This window comes from Panthera leo, chromosome B1, assembly GCF_018350215.1.
Source record: "Panthera leo isolate Ple1 chromosome B1, P.leo_Ple1_pat1.1, whole genome shotgun sequence".
Classification (NCBI taxonomy): Eukaryota; Metazoa; Chordata; class Mammalia; order Carnivora; family Felidae; genus Panthera; species Panthera leo.
The window spans coordinates 80,939,737-80,954,833 of NC_056682.1; the positions used below are offsets into that span (position 1 = coordinate 80,939,737).

At 41.2% G+C, this 15,097-nt stretch overlaps 1 long non-coding RNA gene across 1 annotated transcript; it reads right to left on the bottom strand.

The window, feature by feature from the left end:
* Positions 1-9,935: 9,935 nt before the first annotated feature.
* LOC122216976 lies at positions 9,936-14,672 on the bottom strand. The gene is made up of 3 exons (XR_006201222.1): positions 14,574-14,672; positions 13,973-14,010; positions 9,936-10,244 (listed from the first exon to the last, which is right to left on the bottom strand). It is a non-coding gene; the product is annotated as an uncharacterized LOC122216976 (long non-coding RNA).
* Positions 14,673-15,097: the final 425 nt, after the last annotated feature.

The window sequence follows — 15,097 nt, forward strand, 5'->3', positions numbered from 1 at the left end:
GCCTGATATAATTCTTATAAGAAGGAAGCTGGAGATAAGAAGGAGGATTGGAGTGCCGCAGCCATAGGCCAGGAAATGCTGGCAATCTCTAGAAGCGGGAAAAGGCAAGGAACAGCTTCTCCCCTGGAGCCCTCAGGAGGAACCAGCCCTGTAAACACATTGATTTTAGCCCTGTAAGACTCATTGCAGACTTCCAACCTCCAGAACTGTAAGATAATAAATTTGTGTTGCTTTGAGCCCCTAAGCTTCTGGTCCTTCGTTACAGCCATAAGAAGGGATGAATACAGCAGCTTTGGCCTGGGGACTCTCCCTTGGCCAGGCCAAGAGTTTCTGAGTTGTGCTGCTGTCTAAGGCTCTTTCCTCCTTCCTCCTTTCACAATTGTCAGACATGCATTTCCGTCTAATGGCTCTCCACCAACTCCCATTTGCTCTTTATCCTCTAGAGCTGTTTTTCCCAATAAATCTCTTGCAGTTCTAACTCATCTTGACATCTGCTTCTCAGAGAACCTTCACCAACAAATGCTACCAGCCCCACTCTCTCCTTCCCCTGGAAACTGGACGTTTTAGCTGTCCTCCACACCACCCCCTACCCCACACTCCCCAGAATGGATTCCCCACAGCCCCTCTTTTTTGACTCACTAGCTTCCAATTCATGGTATGGGGCAGGTACCTGATTGACCAATCCTGTCCCACACCCCTCCAAGGGTGGGGGCTGGGAAAGCAGGTCTCTGATCTGCTCGATTATCATAGTGGAGCAGGTCTCTAACTCTCAAGACTCATATAGCCTCTGAGCTTTCCTGAACATTAAAAGTGGGTCCATGTATTGCATGGTTCCCCAAATGACAAATATCTATAACAGTATCTCCCCTCCAATAATCTGAACCCCATTCTGTGTGACCACAAGATATCCAGTGTTCTTTACCAAGAATTTCTGAGAAACTTTGGGAGAAGCTCATAGCTTTGGCTTAGTTTCTGCTACTAATCAACTCTTTTTGTCTCCTGACCTCATCTCCCTGTGACTTATCCATCCTTTGTGGATGCCAGCTCCTCCCTTTGTTCCAAAGACATAGCTGACACCAGCCATAGAGTGTGATGAAACTTTACTGAGGGTCTGGGAACAATCTGAGAAGTCCGACCACAGAAAAGGGAAATACAAAACTTGGTATCATTGCTCCTAAAGTCCATTGTTCATAGCCTTGTCAAAGGGATCCCTTACAACTACACTCTCTTCTGAACTGCCTGCCATTCTGATGCTAAAGTCCACTTCTCCTCCAGGAATCCTCTTCATCCCCATCCTGCCTGTCACCTCCCTCCCCTGGCCTCCGCCTCCCCTGAGGAAGCCTATTAAAGAAAAAAAAATCTATTCACTAAAACTTCTCTGGAGAGCAGCTTAGCTTTTCTCTGTCTTAATCTCTCTCTTTCAGAAGAGAAGCATAGCCTTATCTTTGTTTAACAAAAAAGCCTATTACAGTACTTTTCTAATCAAAAGGACGGTCTCTCTGAAGATGAATTCTGCCTCCACCCCTTGAGTAGTAGGGGCAAATTCCAGGTAGGTTTAAAAATAGCAGTGTCCGCAGACTTACCTTACATCACTCCACCCCACTACCAAACATGCACACACACATACATAGGTAGGTATAGAGATGATACATGATGATATATAAATGATAGATGATATAGATAGATAGATGATAGATAGATAGATAGATAGATAGAGTAGATAGATAGATAGAGTAGATAGACACATAGAGTAGAGTAGATAGAGTAGACAGACAGATGGACAGACAGATAAAGTTGACAGATAGAAGATAGATAATAGATTATAGATAGGATTGATAGATAATAAATACAGAAATAGACAGATATAAATTGTGAGCCTCACTTCCTGAGGAGAACTATCCATTACTGTGGTGACTTACCAGAACTCTCCAGCATTCCCACATTTACCTCTCGATCAGCATTCCCCCATGGCTTCTGCTCACCTGTCAGGGTTCCCACTATATGGCAGCACCCTTAGCAGAGGCTAGGGATGCAGTGCTTGCTGGCTGCCTAGACTGTCCTGCATCAGTCACAGGGATGTGGTGTTTCAGGAGCCCTCACAGCTGACCCTCCGTGGCTCCAGCCATCTTACCTGACAGCGGTGGCTGGGTGTTTGACCATAAAATAATGCAAGCTCCACTGAAACCCAGGATAGGGCAAAAAAACCACCGAGGAAAAAACCAGGTACCTATTATGGGCAAACCACTCCTAGAGGTATTGGGGGAGGATAAATGTACGAGGAGCCTCCGACTCTCTCCCTTGAATCTTCTCCCTTTATTAGGGATACTTTACTTTCTGTCTTTATCACCTCTGGAGCATATGGTCCTATTTCCCCTACAACAGACATAGACAAAGCATCGTCCACAAATCAAAAGAAAAGGCCAATTAAAATTCTTCAGAGGTGAGTAGAGTTAAGAACTTGACCCTGAACAGGGCTGTTCTTTTCTTTCACAAAGAAAACTAGTTTGTTTGTCAAACCAAACAAATAGAAATTTAAATTTATTTCCCTTTCTTCCTTGGCCCAACGAAGACTGGATTCTTCAAATGGACTTTGGTAAAACAAAACAGTAAACGATGTAATTTTAAAAATCTCTAAAGGCCGAATTTACAATGTAAAGATTTCTGACAACTACATTCTGGTAACAGAATTAGGCTCAGATTTTTTTCCCTTCCAGGTCTGCTTTTGTATCGTTGTTTCATTTGTATGTTTGCATATGGCCTTAGGCTTTTTCCTCATTCCATCCCACTCTATTCCACCAATTGACCAGCACCAGTGTAGTAATGTTGCCTGTTAATATGAATAGCTGCCATTTATTGAGCATCTACCACATCCAGGCACTTTATTAAGAATTCTATAATGTAAGGGCACCTGCGTGGCTCAGTCGGTTGAGCGTCCAACTTCAGCTCAGGTCACGATCTTGTGGTTCACAGGTTCGAGCCCCAGGTCCAGCTGACAGCTCAGAGCCTGGAGCCTGCTTGGGATTCTGGCTCTCTTTCTGCCCCTCCCCCGCTCATTCTCTCTCTCTCTCTCTCTCTCTCTCTCTCTCTCTCTCAAATAAATAAACATTAAAAAAATTTCAGAATTCTATAACATAGCTAATGAAAAGAATAACATACAAATTATAATAGATATTTGAGGAACGTTTTCTTCCATGCCAGGTTTTATTCTCCTTGAATTCTTGCAACTATGCTAAAAGTTAGGCATTATTATCACTATTTTAGGGATAAGAAAGTGAAGTAAATACCATTAATTTCACTTAGCAAGTGAGTAGATGAGGCTTAAAGAGGTTACATCATAGTTATTAACTGGCAGAGATGGGATTTGAACCAAAGTAGCAATTTTTAAAATCCACTTTAAAAAAAAAAGTATTCCACTCCACCCAGGAAGTGAATACACCTCTTCACAACCAGAGATCTCCTTCTCTTTTCAAAGAAGCTATATCTTGGATCACTTGCAAAGCAGGGTTATATTAAGACTACGAACACTGTTGGGTTAGGACAGCCCCAGTCAGGACCACGCTTTTTTTATTCCTTTTTTGTTGTTGTTGTTTTTAGAAGTGAATACATCTTAGGGTTTTTCTTTTCTTTTCTTTTCTTTTTTTCCTTAGTCCCCATTACCTACTTAACCTATTCCCTCAACCCTCTTTCCCTCTCTGTAATTAAGAGTCTGTTTCTTGATTTCTCTCTCTCTCTCTCTCTCTCTTTTTCCCGTTTGCTCATTTGTTTTGTTTCTTAAATTCCACTTATGAGTAAAATCATATGGTGTTTGTCTTTCTTTGACTGACTTATTTCGCTTAACATTATACTCTTAAACTCCATCCATGTCATTGCAAATGACAAGATTTCATTCTTTTGTTGTGGCTGAGTAATATTCCATTGTGTGTGTACATATATATGCATGTGTATGTATATGTATGCATATATATGTATGCATATGTATATATATATGTGTATATATATCTTTATCCATTCATCAATTGATGGACACTTAGGCTGTTTCCATAATTTGGCTATTATAGATAATGCTACTATAAACATTGAGGTATGTGTATCCCTTCAAATTAATATTTTTGTATTCTTTGAGTAAACACCCAGTAGTGCAATTGCTGTATTGTAGGGTAGTTTTATTTTTAACTTTCTGAGGAACCTCTATACTGTTTTCCACAGTGGCTGCCCCAGTTTGTATTCCCCTTTCTCCACATCATCACCAATACCTGTTGTTTCTTGAGTTGTTGATTTTAGCCAGTCTGACAGATGTGAGGAGATATCTCGCTGTAGTTTTGATTTGTATTTCCCTGATAGTAAGTGATGATGAACATCTTTTCATGTGCAGGACCACGTTCTTAACTCCACTCATCTTCTGAAGAACTCTAATTAGTCTTTCCTCTGCCATTTTGGGTGGTCCTTTCTCTTTGGGAAAATTCTTGACTTAACATGCATAGTACACAATATTTAGCATAACATTGTTAGTAACATCACAGAGGCACAAGGAGGAAGCACAGCCTTCCTAGACTTCTTGGCATGGACATGGGGGCTCCTTTATTCCCTGATCACAGAGAGAGAAGTGTACCCTCCCCGTGATGAAGACAGCAGCTCTACCATCAGACAGATCTGCCTTCTGGTGGTTTCCCATGTGGAAGAAATGGGACCTTTGTTAAGTAACAGATTGTGCCTTGAGCTCTTCATTTATAAACAAAAACAGACCGTCTAATAAGTTGCAATGTGTGGGGCGCCTGGATGGCTCAGTTGGTCGAGCGTCCGACTTCAGCTCAGATCATGATCTCACAGTCCGTGGGTTTGAGCACTGAGTCAGGCTCTGTGCTGACAGCTGAGAGCCTGGAGCCTGCTTCCGATTCTGTGACTCCCTCTCTCTCTCTGCCCCTCCCCTGCTCATGTTCTGTCTCTCTCTGTCTCAAAAATAAATAAAAACGTTTAAAAAAATTGTTTTTAAGTTTCAATGTGCATTAGAAACATTATATGGAGGGTACCCAAGTCATAGCAGACTTGTAATAAGTGGTAGCTGTTATTAAACTGATTTCCAGGTGTTTGGAAGTTTGGCTACATCTTTTATGTCATGGTGAAATGACGGATGGTGCCAATGAAACAGATCGATATTTTGCACTTACCTGTTGTGGATGGTTGAGAAGACGGATTCTTATGAAAGTTCCAAATGTTTAGTTGGGGCTGGATCTTTGTAATACAACAGGAGGATAATAGATGCAGTGAGTTGCCACAAGTCTGCCACAAGGGGGACAGTTCCCCCTGTCCCCATAGGCATATTGTCAGGTAGAATGTGGCAGACTTCAACCTGCTCTTCTCCGTCCGGGCTCTGAATTAGTGGCTCTGGCAGGAATTGACACACGAGCCTTAACACTCAGCTTATTGCCCTGGTTTTGCTTTGTTTGACATTGTTTCCTACTCTAAACTTAACAAGTCATTCCTTCCTCTTTTGTTGGATTGTAGTATGATTGATTTAATGCCACGACCGATATTCAAAGTAAACCTGTACACGCTCCTTGGCACAGAGATAGGAGTTTTTTCTACATTGTTTTCCCAGTTCTTAAAAGAGCCCAATGAACTAGAGACTGTCTCAGAGATGACTAAGGTTCAGAGAATTTAAGTAAGTTGCCTAAAGTCACAAAACTAATAAGGAGCAGAACCAAGTCTGTCAAATTTCAAAATTGATGGAGGGAATTAAAGCATTTCAGAAGTCTAATTTTCTTGGGGCTTTATTTTGCCTTGTTTAGTTTGATTTGATTTAGTTTCTTCATAAGCCAATAAGCTTTCACCTTCTGGCAGTCTTCCCTGTCCCTCTAAGATGGGTCAGGTGGCCTCCTCTGAGCTCCCATAGTGTCCTTCACAGAAGTTGACTATAGCGTTCGCCACACTGAGTGAAATCTATGGGTGTTTGCCTTCTGGGTGCTCCTTCTAGACTGAGCACCACGGGCAACATCGTCTTAGCTTCCGTGGCACCTCACCCAGGCTTTGGTACTGTAGTGGGAGCCCAGGGCAGATTCGTGGCTATGAGCCACTGCACGGAAGCTATAGGTCAATATTAGAACCGAATACTTGTGCTAACGTGGAAACCTTAAAACACAGTAGACCAGTCATTCCCAAACTGTTTGCTAAGGAGCGTGTGTGTGCATGTATGTGTATATGTGTATGACAGAGAGAAAGTGTGTGTGTATATGTGAGTGTGTGAGTGTATGCATGTGTGTGAGTGTGTGTGAGCATATATGTATGTATGTGTGACGAGAGTATGTATCACAAGCTCTCTCTCCGTGTCCTATCGCACTTTTGATCTCAATGTCACTAAGCCCATGGAACTTTCATTTCTCTCCATGCACATCAGACATTTCTCTGTTCCCTTTAAATAAAATCCCTCATTTTGCCTCTCAGCTTCTCTTCCTTATTTCCTTTACTTCACACGAGATATGAGCCCTAACCCCGCCTTAATTAAACTCTGAATACACTGCCATTTGTTTCATGTCGGAAACAATAAGGAGGACCAGACAATATTGTTCATTCAAAATGAACAATCTAGCCCCATTGTTCTTTGAAAATAATAGCGTGACTAAGATTATGTTATGCTTACCATCTGCCAGGGACTGTTCTAAACCCTTTACTCCATCCACTCATTTATTCTTCACAACAATCCTGTGAGGTAGGTACAAGTACCCAGATTTTACAGATGAAGAAACCGAGGTACAGACAGGGGACATAACCTGTCCTGGGGTCACACAGCTGGTGAGTGGTGGAGTCAAGTGGCAAAACCAGGCAGGCAGGCTCCAGAGCCCAGGACAGCCCAATATGCCTACCACCACTAGGGCCTGACATTTCATCATCGAATGAGGTCCATGGGAGTATTGATCTTATTTCAGTTGTCTAAGCTGGAAATTACAGAATCTTCAAATTAGAAGGGACCCAGTAGTCCAACATAACTCAATTTCCTACCCACTGCAAAATCCCTTCTGGAACTTTCCAGATGGATGAGCATTCATTCAACTCTACTTAAGTACTCCCAGTGACAGGGAAGAAATACTGTAATATGAATGTGAAATATAAACTGTCCATGGATAAATTATTGCATAATAAAAACATGCCTAATGGCTACACTCCCCTAATATGTTCATGTGGTAGTTTTCTTTAATATGCAAACTTGTCTTGATAAAATTGTTTCTTAAAAAAAACTTTTAGTATAATTTATCTTGAGATACCTAAGCTTTTCTCTTATACCCCCTTTTTAATGGGCTTATTTTCAAAGAGGAAAGTACACCAAATATAATAGACAAAAAAATAGTCACATTTTCTCCAATTGTTGCTCTTTGGGGGTTAAAAATAAATGCTAATCCTGAGTGAGTGATCTCTTTAATACTTGCAGTTAATTTCCCACATATACTTTTAGAAACTCCTATGGTAATGTTTTCTCCTACTATTTAAAAAAAATCTGTTTGAAATGAACTACTGGAAAAGTTAGGACATCATAAATCATGCTAAATAGAACAATTTCTTTGATATTTAATCCCTAATGAAGATGAAAATATCAATTGCAGCTGTTCATTAGGTATGTTCTTAGTTTATGCTTATGTCACAGCAGGGGAAGAAAACCCAGAATCCCAGAATATTGAAAAGATTTCTAAATGCTAGTGTTACACAAAACTTGAAAGTATACCGTGGGAGACAATGGTGCCGTCACATCTGAGAGTGTGGGTTCTGGAGTTAGACTGCCTGCAGTCTCTGTCCCCTTAGCCTGCTGGGGACACTCAGTGTTCTTAGAAGAATGCCTAGCATTTTCGGTGCCCAATAAATGCTAATGATACTGTTTTCCTAATCCAATGAGATCTTTTTAGAAATGTAGGCATAGCTTGGGATTGAGACTATGGGGGTCAGGCTCAAAATCTTGAGTCCAAAATTTTCTAAAAATTTTCTCCAATTTATCCAAAAATCGAAATTGGGGGTATAAGGTAGCCCGTGATTGACATATCAAAGTACCAACAAGACAGACCAGAATGCAAGGAAGTACACGAACATTGTAGGGTAAGATGTGGCCGAGATCCATGACAGATGAGACATCAGCAGCTGGGGATACCTGGAAACCAGAGATCTCCTCCTGGAGTCATCAAGGGGATAGACACACAAATATTTCCCACACCTAAGGTACCTCGAAACTGAGCAATCTCTTTACATACACTTTCTTGCCGTGGAAGAATGGCCCCACACCAGGCTTCCAATGACCTGGATTTTAGTTCTGGGTCTGCCCTCTGTCAAATTCAGGCAGGTCACTTAAATTTTCTGAGCCTCAGTTTTCTCATAATAGTATTTGTTTTCTGTCTACCTTAGGGTTATTGAGATACTGTGTAGGAAAGTGCACTGAAACAAAGTTTCAGAGTACTATCTATACAAATGTCACATTTTATCACTATCATGGCTGTCTTCTAACACAATTTCTTACTTCCCAGGGCTTAGCAAGCAGGGCTGGGAGAACGTTAATGCAAAGGCAACTGGCCACATATGATAAAAACAGGCAAAAACTTTCTTTTTTTATCTCACAGGCCTGACTTGAGGCTGGACACATAGCAAATACTGACAAAGCATCACACGTTGATTTGAGAGGGCTCCCTTTGCCTCGCGTTCTTCAGAGAGAACTCAGTAGTTTGTCAGTGGGTGACAATGTTGACATCAGATGCTCACTTTAAAGCATCATTCCAAATAAAAGGAAATAAGCCCTAGAAGCAACTAGAACAGCAGTGTAAAAATAGGGCAATTTTTACACACGCTTTAGTGCAAGGAAGCGACAGTACAGTTTGCTATGTGTGTTCAGTGGTACAATCAAAGTGAAGAGGCAATGAAATGTTCTGAAATAATAGACTACTTGCTTTCCTTGTTAAGGAATTCTCTAAAATCTCTATATGTTAAGGACTTCAGTAAAAAGTGTCCCTAAATATAAAAATTTGCCCTATTAGGTCATTTTTAGTGATTAAATGTGGTATTTCCTCCATCTTAATGAAATAATTATTGTTGTTCAACTGAGTGATTTTATCTACTAAAAGGAATAATTGGCGTGGTGGCATGGTCACGGAGTCCTCAGAGAGTCATTGAATTTTAGAACCAGAAAGGGCCTCACTGAAACCCTGTCTGGTGCTCTCTGAATACACAGAAGTCTCCATCAGAGGGTTAAAAAGCTGGTTTCTGGTGCCATCTGAGCCCGTAAATAGCTATGTAACCCTGGGCAAGCCATTCATATTTTCTTTGTCTCAGTTTATTGGTCCGTTTGAACAAGGGACTTCCAGTTTCACGAGACTTTAAGTTTACGATGCTGGCATCTGCTTATATGTATTTTTAAGCTAATTTTAATGTGTTCCAGCAGAATAAGCTTTCTATTTTTGATGGCGCATAGGGAAACTGGCTGTATTTTAGTTCTCTCTGTTATTGGGAAAAATGTTTTTTTTTCAATAGGCTGTACATATCCTGAAGGTGGGGTCTGGGGTTGATTATTTTGTGTCTCCCATGGTGCCTCAGACCTGATAGGTTCTACAAACAAGAACTGTAGCATTCCACTGTCACTGTTTCACTGTATTTGGGATAAAAGTATCCTGCTATGAAACACCATTGGGAAAAAAATCCTAATGTAATGTGTGCTTCTCATAAAGTGAATTTTAATTGTGTTGCCCAATGCCAACTTATTAATGCTTACCAGCACGCACACAGACACATTCAGTTCATATATAGTTTTTGAAAACAAGTATTTGAGGTTTTCCACCACCCCATGCTATTGGGCTGGTCCGTTCCATCATTGGTTTGTATTCAGGACAATAGTTCCCAAAGCTACTTCTTCAGCAACATGAATGTTGACTTGCCAGTTTAAAGGGATGATGTAAAGACAGCCACTCAGAATATTATGGACAGCCTACTTTATGATTTGGAACCCACAAATGCCCACGATATGACAGACGTTTTAATTTCTCAAAGGAGGCATAACTAAACAAGTGTACAAACGGTGAACTTCAGATTCTCTGAATCTCAGCTGCAAGACGAATTGTGTCATGTTCTTGAGTTCCGTGCTCCCTGGAGCCTCTCATAAAGATCCAGCCGAGGTCCCCGCTCCAATCTTCTGATTTCTGTCATGCAGGTTCACCCAGGAGCATGTGGCAACATAAGGACACCATGATGCTGAAGCTTCACAACACGTGTGATTCATTTTCCTCCTGGAATGACTCAAGAAGAGATTTTTTAGAATTCAATCTGAGTCTCAGTAATTCAATTTGCAGAAAGGAGCAGGCAAAGCTTTAATTCTATCATAATTGGTTTCATGTGCGAACGTATTAATTGTTTTGCCAGGAACTATATTAGGTAAATAGAGTAGGGGGACATGGTGGATAAGGACAACAAAAGCAGCTCAGCGGCTGCTTCCCAGTGTAGACCCAGGAGAAGCTTCATGAAGGCAGACAGTTTGGGACAAAATCGATCACTGTTCTCCATGTTCGAACTTGAAAGAGCATCTACAGCCAGGGTTTCTGTTCTTAAGCAAGCACAAACTGGTTTTGCATGCTCTACCCACATACATCTTTATGAAAATGTAACCTTTTAACTCACTTTCTGAACTCCTCCACACGGAAGAAGTCAACTTTCTCCTGTTAGTAATTAAACCCACTGTTGTAATACTCAGATTGAGTTGCAATTGCTTTTCATGGGAGCTGCATGGCCGTCCTCTCTTTGCTTCAAACATTTGGCTCATGCTTTCCCCAACCGCTGTTGAGTTGGGGAAATATCAGCACTATGAGCCTTGAACAGAGCAGTAGAAGATTTTCTGTGGCCACAGCAAGGTTGTCTGGGTTATGTAACCTCATCGTTGCCAATACAATGTATTACCAAGTCAAGGGACAGCTAGAGCTTGGCTAGTTTATGAATAGCATTGACCATTATTTCCTAAAGAAAAATCACCCAAGCCTTTCCTGAAACATTAGTACTGTGCGGTGAGATCGGCTAAAAAGGGAGCGTGTGTGTGGTGGCCAGGTGGGGGGCAGGGGCCTGCGGTAATAATTCTGGTGAGCCTGCTTTTGACTGTGTTTCACACTGGCTTTATTCTTTCCTTTGGGCATGTTCCCAATCCCTTTGGCCTTTGTTTATTTTAAGGAAGCAGAAAGTCCACGGATGGAATGAATGTGCTCTCTTTCGAAGTTTTACAACAGTGCTGCTTCGTTTTGTTGGTGTTTGTTGGTAGGGATGAGAGCCCCTTTACAGTACAAAAACAAAAACCTGGTATGTTTTAAAAAACAAAGAACAAACACTAAGGGGAAACATCTAAACGCATAGGCAGCCCCAGGTGAGTCTGACCTGACCCATTATGATCAGTTATCAGGAAGAAAGTAATTATTAAGGCAGGGAAGAGGACAGCCACCTCCACCCCACATCCTGATGGCAGCGAGGAGCCCCGGCCATCCTAAAGACAGGTTATTTGACTTTCAGGAACACCTGGGTGAAGCACATTGCAAGATGTGCCCTTTCTCTTTGAGCAACCCATATGCTATCCAGGCCAAGGGCCCGCCATTGTTGGTGAGGCTTGTAGTGAAGGAGTGGGTGGACCCGCAGGAGGCAGCCCCTGGCTTTAGGTGTGAGAGAAAGATAGCCTTATCCCACTGTTGGCCTCCCTTGTCCTTGCAAAGGCTATAAATATGAGTCAAGGCCTGCACTGAATTTTTCACATAGATTATTTTTAATAACCTTAGACATAAAGTACTATTATTATTCTCGTGAGAAAATTGAGGCTCAGAGAGATAAAGTCAGTTACGTGATGAGATAGCAGAGTAAAATCCAGTCCCGTGGTTTTCTGACCAGAAGAGCCTGCTCTGATTCACAACATTTGACCATTGTTTATACCACTTGTAGTTGGTGTCTGAGCCTCTTATTTACCTCTAACTTCCTTATTCTTCCATCCCTCTGTTTCCCTGTTGCCTATTTCTAAACATTTCCACCCTGAGGGATGAGAAGTGGACGAAGGAAAGGAGCTAATTTCCTCCTTCCCGTTTGCGTACCTATTTGACTTTCCCACATACAACTTCATTTAAGTCTTAATCACCCCCAAGCAAGAATATTTCAATGTCAAGATCTGCCACAGGCTAAGGACTTTGTCCACAGCACTAAACTCGGAAGTGATTACCCACATTAATCAAGTTGCCCGAAGACTTAACTGTGTAGAAAACTTCAGGAGAAAAACACTCTATTTGCCCTCCGCCCCCACCTCTCTCAGCACACAATGGGTCTTCACAACGTGTCCTACTCAGTTTTTTCCCCTTGAAATCCAAAGGGATGCTTTAGTTTAGATGGAATATACAAGAAAGAGCATTTTCAAGATAATTCTTTAATATAGACATAGAAGTATGTGAAGTAAAAGGATGTCTCTAGCAATTTGATGATATGTTTCAAGAAACTTAACAGTATGTTTGATCATTTATGCACAGTCAACAGCAAGCAGTTCTGCATCTAGAAATTTATCCTAAATCAATAATCATAGACATGTGTAAATATTCGGATGCCCAGTTATGTTCATCAGAGAACTGGATTACAATAGTGAGAACTTGGAATTAATCTAAGGTTCAATGAAAGAGGCTTGGTTAAGTAAATGATGACACTCCATACATTATAATATTATGCAGTTGTAACTAGGGGTTCTATAAAGAATATGTAATGATTTGAATTAATGATCATGAAATATTAAGCAAATAAAAATATTTCAAGAAAGTTTTGTTCCATGTAGTATCTGCTAGCCACACATGGCCATTTAAATTTTAATTAGTTATAATTAAATAAAATTCAAACTCTAGTTCCTCAGTTGCATGAGGCATATTTCAAGTACTTAATAGCTATCAGTTTGGACAGTGCAGATATAGAATATTTCCATCATTTGCAGAAAGCGTAAAATTCAAGGGCACTAATATAGAATAGAATTTTTTTCCCAGTGTATGTGTGTACATAAAAAACTTAGAAGAAATAGGCCAAATAATAATTTTGATAATCTTTGGTTGGTGGGAGGAGGTAAGAGGTAGGCAAACGTATTCTGTAAAGGGTTGGACAGTAAATATTTGGACTTTGTGGGCCATGCAGTCAGTGTTGTAGGTACTCAGTTCTGCCGCTATAGCATGAAAGCAACTGTTAACAGAGCAGAAGTGAATGGACATGACTCTGTTCCAGTAAACCTTTATATACAAAAACAGGTAGTAGACTGAATTTTGCCCACAGGCCATAACTGGCTGACTGCTGGACTAGGTGACTGGTGAGTTGTTTTTTTTCCATGCACATATTCATAAGTGAATTTAAAAAATAACTTGTGTATCTTCTAGGTTTTTTTTCATTAAAAAAATTTTTTTAATGTTTAATTTTGAGAGAGAGAGACACACAGAGTGCGAGTGGAGGAGGAGAAGAGAGAGAGGGGAACACAGAATCTAAAGTAGACTCCAGGCTCTGAGCTGTCAGGCACAGAGTCTGACAGGTCTTGAATTCACAAAGCATGAAATCATGACCTGAGCCAAAGTCGAACTTCCAGCTGACTGAGACAACCAGGTGTCTCATATATCTTCTATTTAAAAAAAAAAAAAAAACCCATTGCAGGGTACCTGGGTGGCTCAGTCAGTTAAGCATCTGACTTTGGCTCAGGTCATGATCTCTCAGTTTGGGAGTTTGAGCCCTGCATCGGGCTCTGTGCTGACAGCTCAGAGCCTGGAGTCTGCTTCGGATTCTGTATCTCCCCGCTTCTCTGTGCCCCTCCCCTGCTTGTGCTCTATCTCTCTCTGTCTCTCAATAATAAATAAATGTTAAAAAAATTTTAAAAAATAAAAAGAAAAGAAAACCCATTGGGAAAATTATATATATGTGTGTAAGATAGATAGATAGATAGATAGATGTATCACATTTACGTGCCATATAGATATATACATACCTCTAGACCTGAAAGTCTGGCTGCAGATACAGGGAATTCTTTGTAAAGTAATCATAATTATTAAGTTATTAAAACTCTCCTACACCGATGATTCCATGTAACTCCTTCCCACTCCTGCCACCAAGTCTGTCATAGTGCTCCCACTCTCCATGTCCTACTACACAAAGAACACCTGCACTAATGCTCCACAATATGTTACTCATCTTAATTTATTAATTGCTCTTCTCTGTAGGACAGCACCTGGGTGTTTGCTTCTGGGCTCACCAAGAAGGAAATGTGCATCCTAGGAAATGGTCCCTTGGAGAAGGGAGCACCTGCCCAGTTTGCCTCACCCGTTGCCAGCAGAGTGTCCTACACAAGAGTGTTCTCAGGACACATTTCATGATGGTAAGGGTGGTGATGACCTTGCCAAGTGAAATAATGTCTAGCAAATACCCCAGTGAATCTGTAAATAAACAGAGAGCTCCAATGGGCACTTTTGGTCAGCACCTTTGGTGAACACTCTCCACAGGCTTCTCTTACTCTAGAGGGGAACCAGACTGAGAGACCCCTGACCTCCAGCCCAGTCTGAAGCGTCACTGGCAAAAGGAGAGGTTCTCACTCATTTCTTGGTTTCCAAACTGTGCTTCTTGAGTCCCGGGAGAAGAATGAAAAGAACTGTGAATTTTAGGGTCCAGACCTTTACTCTGTTTCCACTTGTCCAGACACATCCACTCTACAAATGGGGTTTCTGAGTTCAATTTTGACCTAACAAAGGACTGTGCCACTGCCTCTTTGCAGGGGGTAGAAAACACTGGCTAAATAGTTGCCACAAACTGGTAGACCATGGACTCTAGTCCTGTTTGTTAGTTCCAAATGGTGTCATGAAATTTTGAAATTTATAATCAATGTTCAAAAATCATAAAATTCCACATTAAAAAAATGGGTCTCAAGCTCCTCTTAAAAAATCAGAAAGTCAGGCAACATTCACCTCACAATCCGTCCTGAAAACAATGAGCTGGTGCTGAGAAGCAGCTGCTCCCTTGAGACAGAAGGTGTCCTTTCTGTCACCCTGTCCCCGTCATGCTCTCTCGTATGACTCCTGGCCCTTTCCATTCACTAACATTACCTGCCTTAATCCTGTAG